General features: G+C 37.3%; 1 protein-coding gene and 1 long non-coding RNA gene across 7 annotated transcripts in view; one reads left to right on the plus strand and one right to left on the minus strand.

Moving 5' to 3' along the window:
• The window catches only part of LOC100648249 (doublesex- and mab-3-related transcription factor A2), a 34745-nt gene that overhangs the window by 4696 nt on the left and 5043 nt on the right, over window positions 1-25006 (plus strand). The window lies entirely within an intron of this gene.
• On the minus strand, window positions 20082-24018 carry LOC110119419. Of its 5 annotated transcripts, none has more exons than XR_007224516.1 (5): window positions 23674-24018; window positions 22848-23186; window positions 22612-22773; window positions 21888-22222; window positions 20082-21022 (listed from the first exon to the last, which is right to left on the minus strand). It is a non-coding gene; the product is annotated as an uncharacterized LOC110119419 (long non-coding RNA). The 5 variants fall into 5 exon arrangements; XR_007224514.1 differs by having other exon boundaries at window positions 21837-22222; XR_007224515.1 differs by lacking the exon at window positions 20082-21022 and having other exon boundaries at window positions 21124-22222; window positions 23692-24018.

Below are 25006 nucleotides of genomic sequence, written 5' to 3' on the forward strand. Positions count from 1 at the left end.
GTGAAATTTTAGTTTGCAATTGCAATTACCGATATTGTACTCGAAATATGCAATGTTTCCTGTTATACATATACATATGTACAATATATCTTGATAGAAAATGGTGACATTAAGGAATCAATTTAGTGAGTCAGCTTGCTAGCGAGTTCCATTTTACTTGGAATTGCGGAATATCGTGAATGGAGGATGTAAGGTTTCTCGTGATGCACCACTTAATATTGGCGATATTTAGGAATCAATTACTAATAATATTATTAACGAGTGGAATTTTACCTTGGGATTATTGTAATTGGAAATATATGTTAATTACGTTGAGTACGCTGAAGCTACAAATTGTGGAATTTAGCTTTGGATTTGCGGAATGTTGTAATCGAAGGCTATAACACTTTTAATCACACATAACATGATATTGGCGATAAAGACATTGATCTCCAATAAAATTTCACATTAATATAATTTCAGAGTTATTGCAACTGGGGAATATGTATAGTATAGTATGTATTCCACGCGTTACGTATTTTAACATTAATAACAACGATATGGAGGAATCGATTATTGATGGAATTCTATGTGATATCTATACAACATTCTGCACAGTTCTATACACAATACAAGATGTGCGTGATATATTTGTTTGGTAATACCAGCAAATATTTGCAATATTATCCACATCTAAATACTTGACACATTCATTCGTCCTTTCCCGCGCATAATACCAACGATCATTGAGACCAAACAGGTGGGTCATCGTCGAAATCGCGCGCGCGACGCGTTGGCCAGCCTCACGTAAATCAAGAGTGGCACGCACTTTTCGTTCTGATGGGAAGGTGAACAGCACACGCGTATGCACTTCACGGAGGGTGAGAATGAGCCTAGCAAGGAAAGAATGAAGTCTCGAGGAAGGAGCGAAGGGTCGTGTGCGCAGAGAATTAAAAAAAGATGAGAAAAAGAGAAGGAAGGGAAAGAGAGTGGGAGAAGGAAAAGGAAGAAAAAGCCGCCACTAACGAGTATACGAGACTTTAAGCTTTGAGTGGTATAATAAGGGGCCAGGAGTTTGGCCATTATTTACTTAACATTATGGTCTCTGGCCACTTGCCCTATTTAGTCGCGTATGTTCACGCACGTTCCTAATGGGCACTCGTACGCAACTCAACCGTGCTAAACGCATGCGCTCTATCTCTTTCTCTCTCTCTCCTTCTTCCTTTCTTCCTCTTTCTCTCGTCCTCTCACGCACGTTCTACCGTTGGTCGCGTGTCATATTTTTTGCTGCTCTTATCGCAGTTTGTGGAATTGTCGGAATAGCCATTGGTTACAAGAGCATAAAGAGTAACTGACGTTGGTTGTCTGAGTCTTCTGTTTTTGTAATCTAGGGTTTAGGAAATTTGAGAATCTCGCCTTTTGACCTTTTACAGCTTTAAGAGCAATGGGATTATTAAGAAACTTTGGACAATGGTATTATCACTAGGAATATATATCTTTTCTGGTATTTTTATAGTAAATATAGAAAATAGTAAAAACCTAATACACTAGAACTAGTGGAATAGATTGTAAATCTCTGCATATTTCTCTACATTCTATTCATTTTCTATATCGAATTTTCAATAAAATAATCCAATTTCCATAATCTGTTAATAACAAATATGTACAATACAGAAAATAATATAGCTGTTCTCTGGAATTTTTTTCAATAGACAAGAAATCACTTTTCAATGCTTTTCACAATCGTTTTTCCTGTCTCCTTCGACTTTCGTGAGGATCTTAAAATCATGGAGATGGAAACTTCGATTTCGCTCGGTTTCAATTACACCTACGCCTCCGTCCTTAGACTTGTTCGACACACAGGAGGTCTCTCATCCCTCTGTGAAAGGTAGAGAAGGGTCGCACGAGTAATACACACAGGATATCTCCTCCTGGTTCGATCTTCGAAACAGAGTGCTTACAGTAGTGTGTACAGACGAGGCGCGTCTTCAGTCGAGAAGTTTAGCCGTAATTGAATTTCTCGGGCCAGTGCCTACCACCGCGGGGGATTCTCGACTGGTTTGTTGGTTGGTTCGATGGTCTCCTGTATTCTTGCTAGGTCGAAGATCCTGAGGTTGCCAAGAGAGGGTTCATGCACTCTCGCTCTCTTCCTAGTCGCTTTTCGAGAGGGTCTTCCACGATGATACCGTCTTGTACATCTTCCAGACGAGTTTCTGACCCTGAGTTTTGAATTTGAATGATCGAAATTGGTTTTTAAAGCTCGTGAGCTTTTTGCGTTTCGATTGATATCAAATCGTATACAAATCATAAACGGATATAATACGTTTAATTTTTCTTACTTTTCTCCTAAAATATTTTACACGTTACATTCTTGTACCGGGATACAAACCTCTGATTCACTATAATTTGACTTTGAAACTAAATATACTAACTATAAATTAATGTATATTTATAATAATTTATAATAACAATTAAGTTAATCGTATTGTCCATGTTATATGTACGTATATTAAAATACTGTCCATGTTATATGTATGTATATTAAAATATACGAAATGCACATGCAAAAGTATGTAAAATATTAAAAATATTGCATTCGTTATATGTAACATTACACTTAGTTCAAACAAAAACATCCGCAGTCTGATAATCACATTCTGTGAGACCAGTAAGTGAACGAGCAGTAACATAAATTTTAATACATTATTTCTTGCAAAGGATATGAAAATATTGAAATAATTCTATCAATATACTATTACTTATGCTACACATACACTGCCGGCTGTAAGTATTACATATTCTCCTTACTCTTATGGAAAAGCTTTAACGAATTTTACTTTATTTAGTCTTTCCCATTATAGGATACCTATAATATAAATAAATTCAGAAATTTACAATAAAGTAACTAAGAGCTAAAAGCAAATGAAAAATATTTACTCCGCACTACTCAGAAAGTATCCAATTATATTCATAGCCGGCAGTATGCGTTTCTCCAATGATATTATCAAATTTGTTCTGCATATTCATAATTCGACTTACATGCTCGTATGTAAGTACTATATGTATATCATTAAAACGGGATAATATACTTTCACGGAGAGACGATTACTCGTAAAAGGAGGATGCGACGTAGATTTGGTCTTTCCAGGGAGGACTCCTCGAATGTTAGGTAGGATACGCTTTGTACCGGGTCGTACACACGCGAAATGGAAGAACGTTCCTTTTGTGTGTACGCGCGCGGTACACCCTTTATCCCCCGAAGGATCACTTGGTCTCTCCTTCGTCTAACCCCGGGGACCATTATCCAGCCAGTTTCTCACAGTAGAAGCTTCTTCGAGTGTCCAAGAAACTTTGTGAAAGACCAGTTCGCTTCCGTTCTTCCTCTTTCGTGGCTGCGGAGGACACCAGGAAATTATTTCACTCGACCGTGCAACGTTCGCCCTCGGCACCGATCTTCTCTAACCCTCCAGTGCTTTAGCTCTGCCTCGCTTCTTCTTCCTCCGATTTCTACCGGTGCAGTACGATGATATCGCGTTCAACAGAGTCTGTTTAAAGGGATCTTCTGTGGCGACGTCGAGGAAACTTTTTCCAGTTTTCCCTGTCATCGTTGGCTGGTCAAAGCGACGCGACGGCAGCATCTGTTGCCAAAGACAATGTTTGAGATTGTGATGCGCAGGGATGGTAGATTGGACGATGGCTGTGTTGCTGGTGGTTGATAACGTCAGTTGAGAAGTATCTTTTATTACAGATGGGAGATAGTTATGGTTTCTTGATATTACTGTTGATTGTTGGTTGGGAAGAATCTATCTATTAGGAGAACATATATAACATGATTAATAATATCGATATTGTTAAAATAATATGAATGTGAAATTGTACAAGTGACAAATTTTACAAATTACCATTGATAGGATCAGATAGCAGCAACTGTCTAATACGATGAATAATTTCGTTGCAAGACAAAGTTGAAATATATTAACCGCAAATTAATAAATTACAAATCCTACTTAACGTTTTGTTTGATGACTTGGCTGCATCATTTCCGCCTACAATAACCTCTATGCAGTCCGTTATTTCTAACAACACGAGGCCTCTTAAGGGTCATAGTATAGCACAAGTCTCAGGTATTTGCAATTTGTACGGAGCCCTAGCAACGAGTTTGTCCACTCGTAGAAAGAATGACGAACGTGGCACGAATAATTACGAAGGCTTATCGCCGATAGAACGAAGGAGATGAAATCCACGATGGGGGCCGGCTACTTACGTTCCGGCGACGTGCCTGGTAACATTGTTTGCAAAGAGTCAGCACGGCTTCGCGGAACAGAAGAGCCCGGCCACGGACTATTCCTACCTATTTGCATAGGTGTAGCCGGTCCTACGAATGCACGTACACGTGCAACGCCGCCGTGGAAGCACGTTTCCCCGAGTGTGTTTGAACAAAACTCCTGCCAGTCGTCCCTCTTTTTATCAGACGTATACCAATGTTAGACAGTGATCCACGGATCCATGCTCTCGATCATGAACTTTCCTGGAAATCTTCGTTTCTGTACATGATTCTTCACGCTATATGACTCGTTATAACTTTTGTACGTTATAGTATATTATAGTGTAGTGGTTTGTTAATCCATTAAGGGCCAGGAGCGGTGATATAAAAGGTTGTATTAACGTAACGTTATTAAGAACACGTAAATGAAGTAATAGTTACAGTATATATGATATAAGTTGTAGTATTTCCAAGGTACTGAAGAGAGACGTTGCAGAAGAATTATGTATATTGCCAATGAAAAGTAACGAAGAGTAAAGGTTGAGGATAATTACTTATTTTAGAATATAAATGTTATAGCCATTAACATAACTATATGTTGAAAAATTGCGACTGAGATATACACAAGAAGATTAGGTAGATATACAGTCTAAATATAAGGTGGAATTAAGCAGATATAGTGTAGTCTAAATGTCAAGTAGAAATTAGGCGAATATATAATACAATCAGCCAGCTGCAAAATAGAGATACAAATATTAATAGTATTCACGCGTACAGTAACGTAACAGTCTCTGTACATCTTATAAAAATTGTATTCTCATTAGAATGCAATGCAAAATATCATTGCAAAGTTAGTACGTCCTATGCTGATATACTGCCGGCTAAAGTATAGCATATGAAATATATATTTAATATTTGTATTTTAATATTTCATATTGTATTGTAATATTTGTGTCATATATAGACGCTTTTTACGTCGAAAGAAACACGCATCGCTAATGGGTTTGTCGGATGATCGTCGTCTATAACCCACGAATCAACGTCGGATATTCTTGTTCGAGTAGCGAACCGAACGTATCACGAACTCGCCAAATCCTTGATCTTTGCATCACAGGTTCCATTTCTCCGCGAACGATTCGTCGACCAGAGGAATATTCACTCGCCGAGAGAAAGAGGTGAGAGGGTAGTAGCAAAGAAGAAGCTAGCCATGGAAATGGAATCAAAGTGTTTTATATTCAAGCTCGATGGTTTCCTCTCACTGCACCAGTCTCTGGATCGCTTTTCCAATTTAAAAATGTTAGTCGGAAGTCTTCACCGATCACCATCCTGCCGCTCTTCCGCTATATTTTTCTCTGTTTAACGAGGAAGAAGGAAGAAAGAAGGCGGCGGTGGTTAATCAAACGTGTGCTCTATCGTCGAAAGGGCTTCTTCTTCCTTTTGTTACATCTGCACTCCCGTCGAAGAACAGTTACGCGAGCCGCGCTCTTTTTAATTACGTTCAAAGGTATCGCTTATCGCGATCTTTTCATCGAACAAGGTTTTCAGAGAGAAATTGAGGCGGATCTTCGACCACGTGAAATTACAGCGCTGTGAACGATATTATACGATGGGGACCAAGCGTCCCTTTTTTAATTTCTTCCCTGTTCAATTATTTAATACAGACAATAATAACGATTAATAGTAATCACGTGAAATCAAGACGCCGTGGAAGATATTAGAGACTCGGATTGCTTCTTCTTTAGCCGGAGATCGGCTGTTTTCTTTCGTTCAAATGCGTATTTAACTGTATTAATTGGGCATGCTGAATATTATAATAATGACAATTAATAATGATTATAATATAGCGAGATTCAACTTCCAGCATTGCTTCGATGCATTTTACATACTTCGTGCGGGATTTTGTATGTAATTAATTCATTCGTTGCTACTGATTTTTTTTTTTAATCTTTGTTTATTAATTCCAGGTTTTTTACATATTCTTTTTACATGATTTTTTTCCAGAATAAAGGCTCAATTCTAATTGTAGGGTGGTACAGGCAAAAGTACCGATACGCAACAGCCATGCATTATTACATTTTTTTTTTTAAGATTATTATTGCAACTTAAATTTAAGCCGCCGTTGCGCTGTGCTTATGTACGATATTTTAAATCTATGTCCTGAAAGCCTGGACGCTACTGAGATACGTATTTTTTGACTAGAGCTGCCTCACGTTGCGTTGATGGAATTATTTAAGTGACGTTACTAACGCGATTGTTACGATTTTGTCTTCTGTGCGCTTTTAAAAATTCATTAGACATTGGCTACGTAAGAATAGCAATGGCTATTTAAAATACAGTGATTAGAAAAAGTATTTGCACGCGTCCTTACTTTCGAACGAAGCATTTTTAAGCTACCTTTTTAGAAGTTTCATTTCCACGATACAAAATTTTTCTAGCCATATCGGAGCACTACTAAGTGATGCAAAATTGAATGTACTTGTTGCTTTATTAAGTTTCGGCTTCGCAGCCGGGAAATCTTCTAACTTCTCCACAGTTGATTTAACACATACAAGGTTCGTAAAGCTAAGCCTATTATTATAGAAAAATGGTCGAATAAAATGTAAAAGCACGCGCGACGTAATTTCTTATGGAAAAGTAGGAAAAAGATGTAGAGTAACATTTTTTCATTCTCGGTCTAGGTTTCGAGAAAATCGAATTTGAAAATATTTAAGTCGGTATTTAAAAATTTAATGAAACACAAGTATACTCGAACGTAACTAATTCTGGGCTAAATAATCGACAGGAGGTGACTTTACGTGCGAAAATAAGTCGGAAATGTAGAATAACATTTTCTCATAAGCCGCTTTGTTTCCAAGAAAAATAAATTGGAAAATCTATCGTATGCATGTACTATGCCGATTCTTGATTAAACATGTTCAAACTCTATTTTCTTAAAAATGACGCATTAAACGGACAAATTTTATCTTACACTCTTTACTTATTTTCGTATTTCGAATAACGTCCTATTGATTATTTGACCTGTTAAATAAACCTGATTTTAAATAAATGCTTCCGTAGATTTCACCTTAAAAAAGTAATGCAAAACAAGGAAGGATTACATTTTTAGTCGATAAAAAGTTAACAATTCATTGTTGGAAAAGGTTATTACAAAACTTAAAAATTGCCAGAAAATAAAATTCACAAACAGGAGAAATTAAAGGAACAAAATTGAAGAAATTCAGTTGATTTCAGTGTGGTATTTTTCAAAGCAAGGTACCACAAAAACTGGCATTTCTCAGGTCAAACACGTGACTTTACTCTGACTCTTACGGATTCCATTTTTTGAGCAGAACTTTATGATAAATTTGCTTTTGATATTGTAGCTGTTATAAAGATGGGCATATATATTTTCCGATGAGACATGTAGCTTTTGCAGCTGTAGTTGGTCGACCAATATTCAAAGCTGCTTGCTGAATTGCACGTTCTTCGACAATTTGCTCGACACAATTGGAGCAAACATTTTAATCGAAATAGTTTTCTGTTATTTTTTAAATATAATACGTAGGAGTTCGAACACATAACGTGTATGAGGTGGAGAAATATTTTCTTATAATACTTCGTCCTTTTTCTTGTATTTTTTTTTAAGTGTATATGATGTAATTACTTCATCGCTTTTGTCCACGCCGCCCACTTTCTCGTTGGTTTCCTCAATCTAATGCCTAGTTTCTCTATTTCCATCGTGTTATCATCATAAATTTTACTAAGGAGCAATACGTCCTTTTTATCTCGTCACATCAATAGCATTATTTTGTCCTTATATCTTGCAATACACCGATCCTTTTCTAGTAAAGGTGTTTTTGTATCTCGAGGAACATCAAGTCTCTTTTGTCGCAAAGTACCAACAATATCTGTCTTAAAGTCACGTAGCTCGTTCTATGCTGGTGTATCAGTGTATGCTCCAAACGCCTGGTGTAATAGGTCACAGCAGAGTCGTAGAACGATGCGAATTGTGGTCTTATATTTAGGATAATTTTGATCATAATTTGTATCTTTTGATTTGACTGATTTGATAGATTGACTTTCGCGAAACTTCATTCCAAAACGACTCATTTTAGAAGGAATATACCGCTTCCAAGACTTCCTGATGGACGCAGTAAAGTAGGCAAAACAATTTGGAAAATATCCGATATACGCAGAGAAAACCCACGAAATAATTCGAGGAATAACCGATATACGCATCAATGGGAATAATCAAATAATCAAACTTTTTTTTATAAAACACACACTGGCTCAACTAGAAGCGTAAAGGAAACATACCACTAAACATCGTTCATATCACTTTCTATTAAAATTTACAGCTTTCATAGTAAATGGTAATTTTTTATTTCACACGACGAGTGTACATGTCGACCGCACGGAAATAAAGTTTTGCATTGACGTGTATTCACGTCGAACGCAGTAAACTGATTAAATGCAGTCGGTAATTAGCCAAGTTCAAGTATACTTGATAAATTTACAAACTTGATTTTTTCCCATTTTATCGAAGACTAAGTCGAGGATGAACAAATTTTATTTTATATTATTTTCTTCTTTTTCCATAAGGAATCACGTCGTGCTCGCTTTTTACGTGTTTTACGATCGGATCATGTATATATATGTCGGGTTTTCGTTAGGATTTCGGGCGCGTGATAATTCTTCGTTAGAATTAGCCATCGTGATGCACAGCAAAGATCGTATTTACACGTATAAATATGTCTTTATAAGGATTAAGGAATAATCAGTTTAACGGTTAATTAGTTTAACGAACAATAAGTTTAACGAATGCCTTTGACAATGTTCTTGGGTTCAATAACGAATCCACGGTCAACGGAAAACTCTTTGTACAATAGAATATATTTTGTAGCACGCAGACACGTTAGCTCAGACGCTGGCTTACTTTCAGACTGACTGCCTAGACGATATCAGTAAACTCTCCAAGGTGATCGCAAAAATAAAAGACAGATACGGTCTCATTAGTCAATTACATATTGATCGGCAATATCAACAAAATTCCAAGCGCCGTTACTAGGCAGTCCCGCGTAAAACCAACATTGCTCCTGGCCGGGGCTTGATTCTTAATACAGCGTGTCCCTCAACATCGGTACTTCTTCTGTTAGACATAACTTCATTCCGTGACCGTGGCTACGTTCGGCGACCAGTTATGTCACTTCGAGCCCAAGTATTGGGATCTTCTTCCCAAAGAAAGGCCGACATATATATGTCGAAGACGAAAGGAAACCGGAGCCTTTCCTATGAAATTTTGGGAAAATCCTCTAATACTTCAGTCTAAATTCTATCATAGCCGTAATTAAGCAATTTTTGTCGTTCAATCTGATTGCAATTGTTCGAGATTTGTGATGGTGAGATTGAGCTCGAGGTGACACAACTGGTCGCTGAACGCCACGGTCACGGGATGGACGTTTTGCCTGACGGAGGTGTGGAGTGGTTGTGGCTCTTCCTAGAACAGTGGTTGCGGCGGCATACGGCCTCAAGAACGGACCTAGCCACGTGTGATTTTACCTCGGAGGTCCGAATATAATGGGACACACGTTGTAGTAATAATCAAAATCCAGGCAGAGACTGTCTAACAACGGAGATTGGAACTTTCTCGATGTTTCTAACGAGTATTTAACAAACGAACGCAATTGTAAAGCGAGGCAAATCTTCGTCAGTCTATTATTCGTGCGATCGCCTTGGAAAGTTACACATCGAGCAGTTTATACTGAGCACCCCAGCAATTGTATTTTGTGCTTAAAAGTATCCTACGCTTAGTGAAGAGTTATCCCGTTGACCGTGGATTCGTTATCGAGCCCAAGAACATTGTCAATTGCACCTTGCGTGTCTAACACCACGGTTGTTCGTTAAACTTTAATTGTTACGCGCCCTAAATTCTAACGATAATCCGACATATGTATGTCGGAGATGAAAGGACATGGGGGCCTTTCTTTTGGAATGTTTGGCAAGGTCCCCGATACTTTAGTCCAGATTTTTATTATAGCTACAATTAAATAATGAAACTGAGGAATAGTTGTAATGTTCTAACCCGAGTATGGGTGCCCGAGGTTTATGACAGTGGGCTTGGGCTTGAAGCGACATAACGGGTCACTGAACGTAGCCACGGTCACGGGAGGGACCTGTACCTAACAGAGGTATGGAATAATTATACAGCTCTCCTTAAAAACAAAGATCGACCCGAGAGGTACGGAGAGGAGGAGGTTGAGTCACACCAGAATCGCGTATCACATCTAAATTCATTGTCATCGTCGATCATCCAATCGTTATTACTCGTTACTCTCTGTAATAATCACATTGGTATCCGTAAATATCATCTATAGTACATCACAACGATGGCCAATTCACGTGAAGATTCATTATACGCCCCTAACTCTAATGATAACCCAACATATATATATGTCGGAGATGTAAGGACATCGGGCCGTTCTTTTGGAAGATTCCCCAATACTTGGGCTCGAGGTGACATAACTGGTCGCCGAACGTAGCCACGGTCACGGGATGAACGAAATATCTTACAGAGGAGGTACCAGTGTTGAGGGATACGCTGTATAAACAATCAAGTCTTGATCAGGAGCAATGCTGGTTTACGTGGAACTGCCTAGCTACGGCACTTGGGAATTTGTTGATATTCCCGATCGATATGTATATGACATGTGTGACTGTATCTGTCTTTTATTTTGTAATCTCCTTGGAGAGTTTTCTGTCATTGACTTGGAGTGAGTCGGAAAGTATCCCAGCGTCGGAGTTACGTGTCTGTGTCCATTGTACAAAGAGTTTACCCGTTGACCGTGGATTCGTTATTGAGCCCAGGAACATTGTCAATAGCTTTTGTTATACTTATTAATTATTTCACGCCTAAAATTTCTAATGAAACCCGACATCAGAAGTGGGATTCGAACCCACGCCCACAAAGTATATACCATATATATACATCTATGTATAAAATTGAACGTACTTGGACCTGACTAATTGGTACCTGATTAAATGCAGCAATAAGTACAATGACGCGTCGATACTTTGTGTAGTCACTATATGCATGTAAAAGCTGAGGATAAATCAGAGATTTCCACGGTGGAGGGTTTGCGGAGGGAAAGCGCGAGATGGCGGAAATCGGGTTGGAAGGGTGGAAGAAGGAGCACGAGGAGGTGAAAAAGAAGAGAATCAGAGGTGGAAGCGTGGCCCTGTTGGCGTTCAGCAACCGTTTACGAGGCATAAACGCCGAAACAAAAGGCGGCTGGGCGCGAAACAATTAAAAACGTTACGCCCGATCGCTCTCCACCGGTTCACCCTTACCACCACCCCCACCCTATTCTTTCTTTCTTTCTTCTTTTTTTGTGTCTCTCCGCCCCTCACCGCTTATATTCACGATCATTCTCTCTCATTCTATCTAGTTCTGTCTCCGTTATTTTTTCGCTTGGTGGCTTGTCGCGAGGCTCTTTAACCACCCCTATAGCCATCGAATCGAGAATGAAAAAGGGACCAGGAGGGGGTGGAACGTGTATAGGCATCCCTTTCTAACTTTGGGTGCGGAGCACCCGGTTTTTGCACCCCTTTCGCCGGCGAAACACGAAAACACACGGACGGATAAACCCCGACGCCCACACGTCCCAACGTGGAAACAAAAGGGGAATCGCGACGATTTAATGACTGATCGGGCTGTTGCTCGCTGTGTCGCTTAACTCGGCTCTCTGCCATATACCAAGATGTTATGTATCATGGTTTTCCTTCTTTTCCTTCGTCATATGTTATGTGGTTCTTACTTGCATCGTGCTTCTTGTTAGTTTGTCTTTCTTTCCATTTTAGCTTTTGTCTTTTGCGTTGTTCTTTAGTAAAGTAGTTTCTTTTCCGTGATGCTTCTCTCTGGTTTTATATGCAAAAGGCTGAAATATATAGAAAGTGATGTTAAAATTAAAATACATCGAGCACTAGAAACAGATATTCAAAGACGCAGTATCTGTTATTTATATATGTATTAATATATATCAATAATTCATAAACATAATTTTCGTACTAAATCATATAGAAGAATCTAGTGTAATTTAGCTCCTTTCTTCCTCTTTTCTAACCAATTAGAATCTATTGGATTGGTAAATAAGTGCTTGCGGATTTTGTCATTAGGTGGTATTGACAAAATCCGTAATCACTTAGTTGCCAACCCAATATTCCTCCAGTTCGCCTTTTCTTCTTATTTTTCTTACGTTTGTATTCCTTCCAAGATTCTTTTTCCAAAATTTGAAGTACTTATCAAACACTAAATCAAACATCATCGTAAACCGCTATCAGCATCAAACAAGGCTATCACTTGAAACTATAAAAAAACATCAGCAAACCTCAAACACTCAGTTATATGGTGCAATGACATTCCACGTAAAATCTAGTCGGGGAACGCTCATTCATGCCAAACGCGATGAGGACCAGGCATCAGAGAATCAGATCCAGCAGCAGCTGGATGTAGTAAAATACAGCTCTCGTTCCTTCTTTCCTATCGACGAATAAAAACCAGAGTAGAAAAGGGGTGGGGACGTGTGGATGGTTAAAAAGCGGGTGAAAACATTCCTGGGCCGATCGCCGTGAGATTAATTAATCGGATGCGACGGGGAGTCGCGTTGAAAAAAAGACGTTTGGTCGGCGAGAGCTTCGTAATACATTCCAGTTACCGAGGCAGCCAGTGGATGGCGAAGTAAATCGGGTGCGGTGCAGCGTGCATCGTGCACGCGCCGGAAGAACGAGCGACGAACGTGAAAAGGACTTCTCATTATTACGTATCGATACGCCCGGAAAATAGCAGAGGCCCGGCGATCCGTGGCCTCGCCGCGACAAAAATCAACACGGGGAAATCGGCGCGGTTCGAGGGCCGAGCTGAAGAAAGGCAAGTATTGAGAGCGTGAGGAAAGCGGCCCGAGATAAAGAGGGTGGATGAGACGAAGAAGAAGAAAAAGAAGAAAAGCTGGAGAGTGAAGTAGAGGGGAGTTGGAGAGAGTAGTGTGTGCTGGGGAAAAGAGGAAAAGAGCCGAATTAGGTTAGGTCCGCATTGGTGATGGGGCTAGGTTCACATCGGAATGACAATTATATTTCGATAGATATCCTGTTTTTAGGTACTTGGTTTTCGTGTTCGATATACATATGTGTATTTTGGTTGAAATATTTGGTTTAGTATTCTGTTAGTATTTCAAATTTTGGATAAACTTTCGAAAGTGATACAAATATGGAGAATAAGGAGAAAAGGGAAACTGAAAGGAGTAGATTGTAATTGATTAGAAAGAACAGATAAGGCAGTGAATTAGGTTAGGTTTGCATTGGGAATATGTGGGAATTGTCATGAGAATTATATTTCGATCAATATTTTGTTTTTAATGTTCGATACATATATTTGTGCTCAATATTCGATTAGTGTATGAAGTCTTGGGGAAAAATCTTGGGAGGTATACAAACGTGAAGAATAATAATAATAAGAAAACTAATAGGAATAGATTATAATTGTACAGAAAAAAAGAAGAAGTGTCGAATTAGGTTAGATTCGCATGACATGTGTGAAGTTTTAATGAAAATTATATTTCGATGAATATTTTGCCTGTGGATATTTGTTTTTAGTGTTCGATATACGTATTTAAGCTCAATATTCGATTAGTGTATGAAATTTTGGAGAAAAATCTTGGGAGGTGTACAAACGTGAAGAATAATAATAAGAAGAAAACTAGTAGGAATAGATTATAATTCTACAGAAAAATAGAAAAAGTGTCGAATTAGGTTAGATTCGCATGACATGTGTGAAGTTTTAATGAAAATTATATTTCGATGAATATTTTGCCTATGGATATTTGTTTTTAGTGTTCGATATACGTATTTAAGATTAATATTCAATTAGTGTTTCAAATTTTGGGGAACGATTTTGGCAGATGAAGAATAATAATAATTTACAAACGTGAAGAAGAATAATAATAATAAGAAAACTAGTAGGAATAGATTATAATTGTACAGAAAAGAAAAAAAAGTGTTAAATTAGGTTAGATTCGCATGACATGTGTGGTGTTCTAATGAAAATTATATTTCGATGAATATTTTGCCTGTGGATATTTGTTTTTAGTGTTCGATATACGTATTTAAGCTTAATATTCGATTAGTGTATGAAATTTTGGAGAAAAATCTTGGGAGGTGTACAAACGTGAAGAATAATAATAATAAGAAAACTAGTAGGAATAGATTATAATTCTACAGAAAAATAGAAAAAGTGTCGAATTAGGTTAGATCCGCATGACATGTGTGGAATTCTAATAAAAATTATATTTCAATGAATATTTTGTCTGTGGATATTTGTTTTTAGTGTTCGATATACGTATTTGAAGCCAATATTCGATTAGTGTATGAAATTTTGGAGAAAAATCTTGGGAGGTGTACAAACGTGAAGAATAATAATAATAAGAAAACCAATAGGAATAGATTATAATTCTACAGAAAAATAGAAAAAGTGTCGAATTAGGTTAGATCCGCATGACATGTGTGGAGTTCTAATGAAAACTATATTTCGATGAATATTTTGCCTGTGAATATTTGTTTTTAGTGTTCGATATACGTATTTGAGCTCAATATTCGATTAGTGTTTTAAATCTTGGGAGGAGTAGAAACGTAAAGAATAAGAAGGAAAGGAAACTCGGAAGGAGTAGATTGTAATCGATTAGAAAAAACAGAAAAGAAAGTGAATTAGGTTAGGTTTGCATTAGGAATATGTGGGAATTGGAATGAGAATTATATTTCGATGGGTATCCTGTTTTTAAATATAATAAAGCGTCAATTATCCGAATCAGTTGAGACTGAGGTAATTCGGAAAATCGAATTACCCAGCTGATAGTTGTAGAAATTAATCTTAAAATTACTTATTGAATACAGCAGTATTACTGCTGCAGTTTAAAATTTATTGTGTACCACGCAAAATATTAATTCATTTTTGAATAAATGCTTTGAAATAACGATATACGTACATTTATTATATACTTATCTAGATATAGCTTTTCACACGAATAAGAAGAACAAATATATGCAATACATAATAATATATACAATATATAACATATATAACGTATATAACATAATAATATATACAATACATAATATACACTAATATCAAGAAAGTCTATTTTTTAAAGCAATCTATCCGGCTACAAGAACTTATGGCGATATCGACGATGAAACATGAATGGATTTCACGATCAAATACCGATTCGCATAATTGATGACTCGGATAATCGAGGTTCCGATAATATAATTGACGCTATGCCGTATTTAATTTTAGTCTCCGATGTATGTATCTTGATTCAGTATACGTTCGGTGTTCCAAATTTTGGTAAAGGAATCTTCGCAGGAATACAAACGCGAAGCATAAGAAGAACAGAAGAATTGGGCAAAGTAGATCGTAAAAGATTAGAAAAAATAGGGCGAGAGGTAAATTAAATTACGTATAAAAATAAACTTTCACATTAAACTGTATTTCAACAGGCATTCTATTTCAGATATTTGCCTTTAGTGTTCCCGTTGTTGGTTGAGAAATTTCGTTCGGTGTCTCCAAATTGTCCGAATGATTTCCAACCAAGACCATAGTGTCTTTCTATCAGCAAATTCGACTATCTTAAATTCAAAGAAACTACAACACAAAGGAATCGTTAATACGCGATTCTCTTTTCGATTTTATGATTCTTGAAACCTTGAAAGCCATTTTGTTTGCCGAGACGAGAGCAAGGATTAAACTTCTTATCTTCTTGAAGTTGGTTCAAAACTTGAATCTTCGAATCTGCCATATTATCTCGCGGTGTAACTCGCTGAAAGAGAACACAGAGAAAGGACAAAGCTCGCTGGTCCCCGAAGTCGCGAACAGCCGGTTACTTTACGATCTTCCGAACAATAGGAAATGATAATTCATAGTGGATGCTTCCTACGACCCTCGAATTACCCGGGGGTGTTCACAGGGGCCAAAGGCTGCGAAGTCCGCGGCACTACCGTGCAGTTATATGGCATCGACCAACACTGCTCGTGATAACTGTAACGCCTCGAAGGGTTATTTATTGCGTCGATTCGAACGTGCAACCCCTTTTTCCACACTCGCTGGGAATAGACAATAACGATGTGTCATCGTTTTTCCTCTCTTTTTCGTTCGTTTCCGTTTACCCTTTCTTCGTGCTGCATCGTGAATTTTTCAGGAAAAATGGCTATTTCCAGGTGCAAACGGCATCGAAATATCGTAGTAAGGATTGAATAGACATACTAAGTTCGTTTCTGTTGGATAAATGGATTAAATACTCGTCGAAATATCGTGATATCTTTAGTTTCTCGGAATCGCTTTTGTTGAAAATTGATATCCCAGCTTTGTAAGTGGATACTGTAACGTTTACAATTTTGAACGATCGTAAGAAACCACTCGTTAGAGGTAATATTATACTTAGACTACGCAGATTCGTATTCTTACGAATGTAACTAAAAAACAAAAAAAAAAAAAAGAAGAAAGAAACAGAACTCTAAATATTATAACGAGAGTATCTTATCTTTGTTTATTATTCGTAATTCGTAATCCTCTTGCTTTGCAGCTTAAGGATGACTTCCAGTTACATCGCACATCAGTAGTATAACAAGACTGTATTCTAGGTACATGTATATTTTTACATATTCTACACATAGCATGTATTTTTGCATTTTTTAATTTCTCATAAATATATACACACTGACAATTATATAATTTAATTATAATAAGCTATCGGTCCGGTTTTGGCCTTTATTTATTGGTCCGGCACTTCATACGTGTAATCTCTTTCAACAATATTTAAACACTATTTTCTGAATTTTCATCGACTCGGTAAACGCTCCGTGGCTCATGAAACAACACCCATCGTCGCACAGCAAAGTCGCGATGATTCTGACATGTCGTAAAATGAAAAAAGAAGACATCACTCGTAGCAGAGATCGTATTGCTTTGTTATGTATACCGTGGCAGCGATTATAAACGAAACATGATCGTAGCGAAGAAGGTCACTCGTGCGAATATCCGTAAATTTTCTCTTGTTTATATTTTTGGCTCCATATCGTAGCGATACACACTCTAAATTCTTCCCAAAGTCACATACCTAGACCGTACTCGAGAAATGCTCTTCGCAATGTTGAGAATTCACAAAAATTCGTTCAATGGTTCTTAAGACTAGCCCGAGCGTACGAACACTTAGAGCACCATCAGCAATCGATAATATCGTCAATATTTCAAGATTCTCAATGAAAATGCAGTTGCTCAATAAATATTGACGATATCGTATTGACGATATATATTGATCCTTTTAATTGGAAGCTTGAGATATTAACAATAAATATGGATAGTCTGAGGGCACTCTTACTGGCAATTTTATTTTCTACTACGCACAGGAGATGATTATTTAATATACAGGGTGGTTGGTAACTGGTGGTACAAGTGGAAAGGGGGTGAAAAAAGGAGTCGAAAATATAGAATACACATTTTTCGTTTGAGGCTTTCTTTTCGAGAAAATCGACTTTGAATTTTCGCTCGGTACGCGTGCACTTGAAAGAAAAGATTATTGTAGCCTTTCATACTTTAAAACAATCGAATACGTTAGAAAGTGTTCATAGAAATTTAATTGGAAGAGCAGAAGTATGTGTTGGGCAGAATGGGCAACATTTTCAGCAATTTTTGTAATAATAAACTTTATAATTACTTCATATTATTTCATTATGTATTCCTAATTTTCCGTTACGGCAAAAACAAACTTAAACTGCGATAATATCCATCGAGACAACGATCTACAGTGAGATCCGTTATAACGAGACGTGATAAAGTGCACGCGTACCGAGCCAAAATTCAAAGTCGATTTTCTCGAAAACAAAGCCTCAAACGAAAAATTTTTATTCTATATTTTCGACTTCTTTTTTCGCGTAGAATCACCCCCTTTCCGCTTGTACCACCAGTTACCAACCACCCCGTATAAGCTTCGTTATTCCATTACTACTATCGATCTAATATTTTAACTTTTATGGTACGTGACAACAACTTTTCCCAAAATTCCTTCCGCAACAGTCGTCCTTTTTCTTTTCCAAATTTCAATTGGGGAATTTAGAAGTATCGCAAATAATTACGAGAAATGTTGTACACGACTATAGACGATGCGTTGTATAGAGAGACACATGTGCACGTAGGTACATTCTTAGATAGCAGTACGTCCGCGATTAATTAGACATCCCTATAGCGTACAAGTCCGTAGACACTCTTGACCGATGACAAGACGCGCTCTCGAAGCAGATACACACAGCGGGCTGGATCGTGTGAGCACACGATTCGCGTTGTTGTAGGTCTACGCCCTAAACCCGGGACCGCGGCGTATCACCGTACGGTGGAGACAGACGCGGACAATGGAATCATGCGAGGACAATGCCGAATAATTTAGAATGGCATATAGATATCGGGAGCTTCCGGCCTACGGCGCCGCTGCATAATAGAGAATAGGAGTAATAGGACACAGGCTGCAGGGCAACTGTGGAGGACACGAAACATCCCTATAAATTTCGCTTAGGCCGGGTCGACAAAGACGACAAAGACGATACCAGCCAATCTTTTTCGATACAATCGTTTCTTGTCGACCACATTGCGTAGAAACATAACTTTATACCTTTGGCGTGATATTTTCATCATATGCCACTTGGATAAGTTTAAATATAATTTATGACGCGTACACTTATTGGCTAGTTCGTTAAAATCGTCTTGCATATCTTGTGCATCGGAGTAATTTAACTTAATTTAAGTTGATACAAAAGTTAAGATCATTCGCATTTACATAGAAGTAGCATAGCCCTGTTGAGCGTGTCAAACAGATCTTTCATGAATATAACGAAGAATAACGGACCAAGCTGGGAATATTCGAAATGCACCAGATGTGATTAAGAGTTAAATTAGATCTGCAACGACACATGAAGCTTTTTACATCTCCATTAATAAAACATAGCTACGTATCTGACTTAATAAAAGCTCAATTTGTTAAACGGAATCCACCATGAAACAAGATACATGTTCGCCATTTTCTACTCTCATGAACCATCCTCCTTACATATTCGCAATCTCCAACATGGTAGATATTCCATTCATGCACGAATTCGTAATAAATCTTTTGGAGGGGTCGTGCCGTGAGTTTGTCGACGTTGAAACGAGTTTTATTAACTTCCTCGGTCCTCGTCCCACAAAGCACACCGGTGATACGTTACACCTTGGCGATGGCGATACAACGAAGAAGTTAGGCATTTCTCGCTCGTGTGCGTTCGACAACAGAAGAGATTACAATAAATTGCATTCACCCTTCTCGAAATACAAGACGACCATTGATACGGGGATGTCGAATGAAATTTGAAGAGATTTCGGCTCACGATACTGTTCCCTTTTCTTCTTTCTCTTATTTCATTTTTTCTTTTTTATCCTTCTTCCCTTCTTTTCTATTTGGATTAGCGTCGTCGTCGTGTTTCTGGGCGTCACCTATCGCGATATTGTCTCCGTTTTCGCACCTTCCCCTATGCTTGGAGATCAAAATCGCTAGTAAGGTTCTAGTGGACACAGTGGATACCTGAATGATCCTTTCATCATTCATCTCGTTGGTGGCGAATCGTTGGAATGTAGAGGAAGCAACTTCGAAATTTGTAATCCGATTCTACGACAGATATTATCGCTATCCTTCGTTCCTTAAACGTTACAGAAATTGGATGGTTAAATAAAATATGATTTACGTTGTCTTTGTATTCAATTTCTCCATATAATTAATATACAGTAGCCACAAAGTGTATTTGCACATACCTTTATTTTCCAATGAAACATTGAACCTAATTAATGGAAACTAATTAATTACCAGACTGCGGATCTTTATGCGAATATGAAAAATTTATAAATTCACCTAATGAATATGAATATAAAAAATATCTGCTGTATAGTAGCCATTATAAAATTTACGCATCTCATAATAAATCTTTATGTAGGTTTTATATCTCTAATTATCTGCATAAAAATACACGTTTGCATAAAAATCCGCAGCCTAGTAATTACAACGTATAAATGCTATAATAGATACAATGCTGTACGAATAGGTACTTTCTGTAGTTACTATAAAGTTGCTATTGGAATAAGGATGGACTAACTTTCAATTACTCGCATTATAAACGTTCCTTTCCTTTTACTCCTTGTGAAACGTGACTTGCGAATACACCCACGCCATCATCGGAGACCTCCCTTGGTTTCAAGGACACGCGAAACACACACATTGTTACGCCAGCTACGTTGAAAAGGAGGCAGGAAGACAGCCAACGTGAAGTCGCCCCCATGACGTCTAGCGCGTGAGGGTGAATCTCCCTGTTGGAGGCTGTGGGGTCACCGTGGAAGAATGATATTTTAATAACTGTCTGGTAATCCTTCCGACGACAATGCTGTGTTCATGATACCACGCGGGTAAAAGCTTCTTCAGCGTGGAATTTTCTATTGGTCGCAGCCAGCGGCTACATTAACACCAGCGGCGGCGATATTGCATTCCTTTCCCCTGACGACGTCGATCGTCATTAATATCATTTTCAACAACGTTGGAATTCGTGCCGGAGAGTCACGTGCTCGATCGATACCACCCCGTGAATTATTGGTCGGTTCTTCCGCTTTTCATTTGTTCAGAAGCGCGACTTATTTGCCATTGTATTATTAGACTACCACCAAATGATATTTTCCATTAGAATGCTGAACTGAAAAATAACAATTAATCGTGAATTTTTATTCTACTAAAAAAGATACTATACTATACTATATAAAATATAATACTATATAAAATACTATAAATACTATATAATACTATACTATATAATATAATTCTAATGACATAATAGATATAAAGGATGAAAGTACCAGATGCTTGGTGAGTTATTTGTATAATAGGAAGAATTAGAAATACCTATAAGGAACGATTATATATTAAGGAATTTTGTTTTAGTAATACAGTACTTTGGAAATCATTAACTGATCAAACTCCTCTTTTCTCGCTTTTCGATATAAAAATCCCATCGTGTAACGATTAATTATTCAACCGAAGAGCCGAACCATCTAAAGGAAACTTTATCTGTCTATTTGCAATTATTTATAAAATAAATAAAAATTGTTCGATACGTAATCTCTGATATATCCTGCCAAATATAATAAAGTAGCAATAATTTTATAATTCGTAAATCGATCATTTTTATTATTAAACGTATGTAAAAGTTTTAGTCCCCTTTTCAATTTTCTTTTATTTATACGTAAATTCATTCATCGTTACCAATCCATCGTGAAGCTGGTGTTTCAGATAGATTGATACCAAGAAAACAATTGCACAAAAAGGCGGTAAATTATATCCATTAAAAGTATGTAATTGCACGTGAATGCTTGAAGAAAAGACTAAAACTTTTGCATACTATAATATAATATACTATATGTAAAATTTGCCAATATAATAAAATAGCAATACCAAATCAATAGCAAATTCAGATACTCTTATGTTCATTTCAAATATATAACATAACAGACCCGTTATTTCAAACTTATTGGAGCAAATTATCGTCGAACGTTCTACCGTACTTCAATTTGCTTGTACACGTGTACGGTACAGTGTACAGACGTCTAGTTGAAGAGGATTGGAGAGACTCGCGGTGACTTCAACGCGGTCAATCTTGGCTCTTTAAAAATTTCTTCGATCCGTCGTTACCGAACCGCTCGAAACTTGTATTTCTGCAGGAGTGATTGAGTTTAAGCGAAACGGAAAACTATAATCCGACTCGTTTATTTCTTGCACGACGGTCGTTACGGGTCTCGTTACCGCAAAATACTGGGCAAGTATTGGAAACTATTATCGACGACCTTCGACAGACTTTCCCAACATTCTCCTCCCTTCCTCTTTGAGTTCCTTTTTATACCTTGAAAAAATAAATAAGGAAGTTTGTAGGTATTTCGAGAACTTCTAACAAATTTGAGGTGCTTTGGCATAATCAATTTCTGATTTTTATAATAAAATGGAAATACGTAAACTTGTTTCTGGTAAAAAGGATGAAATTAAAAAGGATAGAAAAATATAAAGTATGCAGAAGTATGATGGTACAAAATGTAACGTATTTAGTATAAGAGAACAATGTAAGATCATCAAGATACTTAGCATTATGTGCTTTCTTAGGAGTGAAATTATTATTATTATTAATAATTTAATAATTTAACGATGACATTGTATGGAAAATTTAACCTAGGAAGGAGGGAAAATTACATATTAATCAATTAGTTAATGGTATCTATAATTTAATTTTAAACTTACGTATAGTTTCTGTAATATTGAAAAAATATCTATCAATATTACACAAATATTGAATAAGTTCTTCTTTAATATTTTGTTAAACGTTCCTTTGATATTCTTTTTGATATCAGTATTATGTCCATTTTGAATAAGTATCATCTCAAATATCCGAATGAAAGGCAGCTACCTTGAAAAAAGCATGCAGTTACCCTCAGACAAATTTCTCACAAGTGTACCTTTACCGAGGAACATCGTACCGCGATCAGGAACCTTCAAAACCATCGTCACAGACAACTATACCGCGTGAATAGCGAAAAAGCAGCGATTCTTTCCATTCACGAACGCTCGACGAACCCATCTGTTCCCCCCATTGCGTTGGCCAGCTTCTTTCTTTTAATCCCTGTTTCATTAATAGTTCCCTAGTAATTCGAGCCCACTTCAGTTTCGTTCACCTCGAATTACCACCGACGGATTCCACAGTAACTTCCGTCGAGAGTGATTCCTGGAATAGACGCCCTGTGATCTCACTTTTTCTCCTTTTTCTCCATTGGAGGAGATTGCAATTGCCAAACTGTTACTTAATTCTCTTACATAACCTAAAAAAGCACAGTTTGAATTTTTATAACTGATAGGATTAAACATTGATGGCGCAATATGATTTTATTTTTATGATTGATTTATATGATTTTGATCTTATAGGGTGATTGATTTTGATTTATGTGATTGGTTTAGTATATTTTTTTAGAGGATACGTGATGTGCCAAAATAATCTGTCACTATAAAGTGACAGACATCTTGACGCTGAACTTATCTTAACTTTACTCATTAGTACCTGCTACAATGAGAAAGGATTAGAACGAGGATTGGAACGAATTTGAAAACGCACATAGAAGTACATTCCATTTACTACAAATATGCATATCTGAACAGTTTTGTGCATACAATTATCCTCATACTGAATCTTGTCCAAACCTAACCACAATCTATTCCGAATCTATTATAGAAGCTGCGCGGAATTTAGCAAATTTCAAATAAAATATAAAAGATGAATATAAATGTGTCATAAAAATCCGTTTTAGATACCAAAAGGGAATCTCGTACAATTCAAATCAGAATCTCTAACATGATCCAATCACAGTCTCTAGGCATTCAAAGGCACTGAAAAAAACACGCAATCAAATTCCACTTTGCACATTAACTAACTAAGCGACGAATCTGCTCTCTGTATGAAAAGAGAGCAATCGCGAAGTAGCAGCTAGCGGCAATTAAGTTAAACAGCGGAACACTCGATATAGTTGCTCGGGGCAGGCAAACCCCAGAGCAAGCTCGGGAGTGCCACTTGAAACAACCTTGTTATCGAAAGCGTGCGCGTCAAGAATTAACCCGTGGAACAGCAACGAGGGAAGTAGAAGAGAAAAAGGGAGAGATCGTAAGAACGAAACGTTAGGCTGGAAGCTACATTTCCTCGCCCTATATATGTATTACTCCTCTTCCCCCCCCCCCCCCACCCTAGTTCCAGCACTCGTCCCCTCTCTGTCTCGCTAATAAGTGGCCGGTTAAACTTTTTAACGAGCGGTCAGCCGCAGTAGACTTTCTTCGACGGGCAACGCACCCCTGCTGGATTCTTTCAGGCACTGACGGCGACTTAATAGCCGTGCACGTGCATACATCTCCGCACGTTATAACGACACTCTTCAGATCGTATTATGTACGTAGTTTAGGAGACTGTAGAGCGTGGTATCGTGGTGTACGTTATCGTAATTGAGCAGTTTACATGGCATTTTTGGTAATTTACATTAATTTTTCACACATTTGCAGTATATTTATAAAACGTAATAATACACTCATAATGCATTTATAATACGTTTATAATACGTTTTATAATACATGCAATATACAATACTTTTATAATATATTTTCTTTGTATTATGCTTTTTGTTATTTTTACATTGGAACTGAGATATGTTTAGAATGGGTTTTGGTTAGGTCCGGATTACTTTTGAACAAGATTACTTTTGAACAGCTACATATATACATATTTACAATAAATATTACGTTCTAATATGATTCCAAAATGTTCTATATAAGAGACATAATATATCGATAAAAAATTTGTATAGAAAATATTCAAATATTTTCATCTTTGTACATACATACATGTATATCGATATAACGATAAATCGTTACACGCTCTCCGTTACGTGATTGGACGAAACGGTTCGACGCGAATACCAGCGGGTGGTAAATACGCGCGGGGCTCACAATAAAAGATGCACAACGTTTTTTCAAGGGTGTCAAGGATCTGTAAGAGTCAATTCGGCGTGCGTCGTAGAACAATGTAAAGTGTTTGCTCGCTGGAGAATTTCATAGGTATTGTGCGTATTAATGCGCGGTTTTTCTTTTCTTTTCTTTTCTT

The sequence above is a fragment of the Bombus terrestris genome, chromosome 7, assembly GCF_910591885.1.
Source record: "Bombus terrestris chromosome 7, iyBomTerr1.2, whole genome shotgun sequence".
Lineage (NCBI taxonomy): Eukaryota > Metazoa > Arthropoda > Insecta > Hymenoptera > Apidae > Bombus > Bombus terrestris.